Source organism: Notothenia rossii (assembly GCF_949606895.1).
Source record: "Notothenia rossii genome assembly, chromosome: 5".
NCBI lineage: Eukaryota > Metazoa > Chordata > Actinopteri > Perciformes > Nototheniidae > Notothenia > Notothenia rossii.
Genome location: NC_136903.1, coordinates 71,197,291 through 71,201,818, shown reverse-complemented (window position 1 = coordinate 71,201,818; position 4,528 = coordinate 71,197,291).

Here is a 4,528-nt window from a genome sequence, read left to right as displayed (position 1 = left end):
TTAGTGGATCAAGGATGATTTTGGAGATGTTCATTATTTTGTGAACCTTTACCCTGATTATAGTTTGCATTTATTTAAATATAACTTTTCCCAAATGCTGTTTGGTTGGCTTTGACGTTTCTATTTGATGTATTTTTTCAAGGATGAATTTATCATCTGCATTATAAAATGTTTGTCTGCATCTGTTTAGAGAAACAAATAAAACGCACAGGCAACCTTTGAGTGTTGGCAAGGTTGCCCAGCTCAGCTCCATCATTTTAATATCTCAGAAACAGAGGGTGAGTCTGGACTGTTCACTGAAAATATGATTCACGCTTTTTCTTGCAGGGGTATTTGCATACACCATGAAATGACCTTTTATCATCGTGAGAAATCCACGGTGCATTGATAGAGCATATCACTCACATAATTCAGGCCCTGACATATAAGGAGTAGCAGAAATTATTTGTAGTGTAATTAATACCCACTGCTTTCTAGTTTAGTGCTGATTATTTTTAATGCATCTACATTTTAGGCATCAGGTTTCAGCTGCCATCTGTGTTGGGAAACATCTCCTAGGCAATCACTAGCAACAGGAGAGAGTGAAAAGGCATTTAAATATAGCAGAAGTTGATAATAAGCCAATCACTGACAAGGCAGCCATGGGAAAGGTAACTTCAGGACACCGCTCATTCACACTCCTGTGGCAAGTGTTTAGGTTTAGTACTGTGTGTGTGTGTGTGTGTGTGTGTGTGTGTGTGTGTGTGTGTGTGTGTGTGTGTGTGTGTGTGTGTGTGTGTGTGTGTGTGTGTGTGTGTGTGTGTGTGTGTGTGTGTGTGTGTGTGTGTGTGTGTGTGTGTGTGTGTGTGTGTGTGTGTGTGTGTGTGTGTGTGTGTGTGTGTGTGTGTGTGTGTGTGTGTGTGTGTGTGTGTGTGTGTGCTGTTTAACAGCCTTCGTCTGTGACCTTCAGAGGGAACTGCAGGACGCTGTTAGTGTGGGCACCAGATGCATTGGACCAACAGCAGGAGTCCAGTCCACATCCCTGGATCGTGCAGATGTTTCTATTTTAGGCCATTTTCAAGAAATAATCTCTATAATGGGCTATGCTTATAGCCCGAGTGTTGCCTCTGACTACACCCTCAAGAGTTTTGACTTTGTCAGATTCAATATGTCTTGTGTGAAGCTGCTAAGCATCAGTGTGGTGCTGCATAATGCATCACATCATGTTACTGGAAGAATTAATGGGTTACATGGGAGGAAAGCAGCAGGATCACCAGCAGGTTGAGTTAGATGTAGGGCACCAAAAACTTACCGTATGATTCTGACTTTTGATCATCGGCTGCTTCTGTGTACAATGAGGAAAATCTGAGAAAAGCTTCAAGTTTGGACCTTTGGTTTGGACATGTAGTACAAAGTACAAATAAATACTTTAGAATTGTTCTATTTACAATCCAAAATAAGTATTTTGAAATAGGGGTGGGTTATAACTGGCCCCACAATACAATATTATTAAGTGACAAAACAATATTATTGTGTTAAGAAACCTTTTGTGGCATATATGCTGAGTTTTATGATAATAAATTATGTGATATATAACCTTTTTTGAAACACAAATTATGTTTCTTGTCATTATTTATGTGTTTTTTTGGCCTGTATGCCAATGTCAACACATTTCAAGGATGGAGTAGGTATAATACTAATCAGATTTGTCCACTATGGAAGTGCTTCCTCAGTGACATTCACTAGAAACATCCGGTGTGTATGCCCTCTTTTTTTTTCTTCTTCTGGCAGCAACGACGCCTGCAGCACACTGACTAGCAGAATATATACATCCACACTTTTTTTGATTGAAGAAGAAATGCAAAGAAAAATGACTCCAAACTCGAGAGGACGCAGTTGATTATATAAACATTGCCAGTCTTGTGTTATCAGACATACATTATTGTCGAAGGTTCAATCAAATAAAAGGGGTCTTAAGGCCTTAAGTTGGAGAATGTTCTTATGTATTATATTCCTTTTAAAGGTCAGCTATTGTGCAAAATCCAATTTTTCATTTCTTTTATACATAAACATGTGTCCCCTCTGTGTAAAGACATTCAGAAAGTTTCAGGAAAAAAGATTGGCTCACTTTATGTCCTGATCCATTTATATAAAAACCTGTCTGAAAATGAGCTGATCCGATTTTGGCCACTTTATGATGTCATAACGATTTGTTGGCTGTTGGCTTGTGTAACTATTAGCCAATTACCAACCAAGGTAACACCCCCCCACTTGATCACCTGAACCTCCTCCTAGAGCACCATTGTGTTCGTTTGAACCAAATATCTCTCAGAGGGGCGTGGGGAGTGGCTCCTTATTTTCATCTAAAGTAACAGACAGAGAATCAGCACTTTTGGAACAGGACTGAAACAGAGGGGATTATGGGATGCTGCAATGATCTGTTTGGTATTTGGAGCCGAACACTTCAGAGACATGTTTTGTATATATCTGAGACCTATAATATAATGAGGAAAAACACTATAATATGGGACCTTTAAAGGGGCCATATTATGCCTCACGTGGTTTTCCCTTTCATGTAGTGTGTTATATATCGGTTTTTGTGCATGTAAATGGTCTGCAGAGGCTAGAATCCCAACCCTCTCGCCCACACAGTCCCCCCCTGACTGAAATGCTTTGATGGAATCCTTTGTTTTCTTCCGTAACATAATGATATAACTACTCGCGATTCTATTTGCTAGCGCACACATTGTACGTGATAGGCTAAGATGCGGGACATCTCTAAGTGGTTGACCAATCACAACAGAGCCGGCCTGTGAACCGATCATAGCAGACTGGGCTCTGGTTTCAGACAGAGGGCAAAAAGAATTGCTGCAGCACAGGCAGTATGAGAAAAATAAGCAGTTTTTGAACATTAAAGCATGTAAACATGTCATCATATAAATATTTCAGTCAGACAACTCACGTGTTTCTTAATATATAATATATTCAATATAATTCTTAATAGAAGCAGTATATGGTTGGAGTTTGGCATCTAGGCTCGGGCCTCATCGCTCCACAGATTTACAAAGAACATTGAGTGATGATTAGATAACTATCCCCCGAGCCTACAGGTGGATGCTGGGATGGAAGCTGGGGTGGTGGTGGGGCAGGCAAGTAGCAGCAACATGAAACACAGCAGCAGTAGCAATGTAAACGCAGCAGCAGGGCACAAACGCAGCAGTGGCAGCAGCAGCATAGCGAGGCAGAGGCAGGAAGACATGGCAGCTTAAATAGAGCGGCATGTTTAGGAGAATGTGTTTGGTTGGTTGTAAGAGGGGCGAGGTGCCTCACGTGTTAATGTATCATTGGTGCTCGAGTTGACTGCCTGAACTCTCACTCCCCATTAACCGGAAAATGTGCGAATTAGCCCCTTTAAAGGTGGGGTAGGTAAGTCTGAGAAACCGTCTCGAGATACACTTTTTGTTATATTCCATGGAATGCTCTTAACATCCCGATAGCAATGAATATCTTAAGTGCTTTGACAAAAAATCCATAAAATGCCATCATCTGTGGAAGCCGTAGTACTGTAAAAAGTACCAATCATTTTAGCCGGCCCGGCTAAAATAACTGGATGGCCTACCTGCCTGTCAGCCTTCCATCTGTGCAAACAAAGTTTGCAGAGTGCATATAAATACAAACAAACACAGGAGAAGGTTACACAAAGAAAGCAGAGGACAGTGGCAAAACCAAAGCCGGTGGAGTTTTGACAGCCCTTATCAGTGGTTGTGAAGTTGTGATAGTATGGCCTTTTTACAGATAAGTCTGAATGCTGTCATCAGCATTTAAAGCGCTATGCACTAAACCAATATTATTGAAGAGAAGGCATGAAATATGTCAAGGGAAAACATGAAATTGTACGGCATGAAGCATTAATAATGCTCCTGCGTACACTTTCTTGGCTTTAGGACAAATGTACAGTTTGATTTTACTTTGTCAACTATTTCTTCAAAAGCTCAGCTGTTTTTGATACCCTACAAAAAAAACAAAGTCCACTAACTCCTGTCTTTATCTAACTTTGGTTAACCCTGCTATTGAGCAATAATATATTTATGATATTGTTATAATATATTGTAACAATGCACATCATATAGGATATTGGGTGTAGTAGTGTAAGATTTATGTTGTGATATATGAATGCAAATAATTAAGCTTCATTAAGATTGTTGGTTAAGCATACCACACCAAATGAATATCTGTCATGAAGTGAAGTGATGTCAAGTAGATAATTACGGACCCCGAGACAAAAACATCGCACACCTTAACCCGATTTTTCAAGCTTTTTGTCTTCGGGATCATAGTTTTGAGAATCTTTGTTTACTAGTAATTCTTCCACATTGTCCCAGGTGAGAGAAATAACAGTGGGCGGTGAATGAAGTCGAGCTAATCCCCTCTTCTCTTGTGGGACCCCCTGTAGCCATGTGAAGGGCCCCTAAAAGTAGCCCAGGGGCCAGCAGTGTGGGCCCTTGTCCTGCCGCAGCAGCAGCACCACTTGCAGTCAAGCAGCGGGACT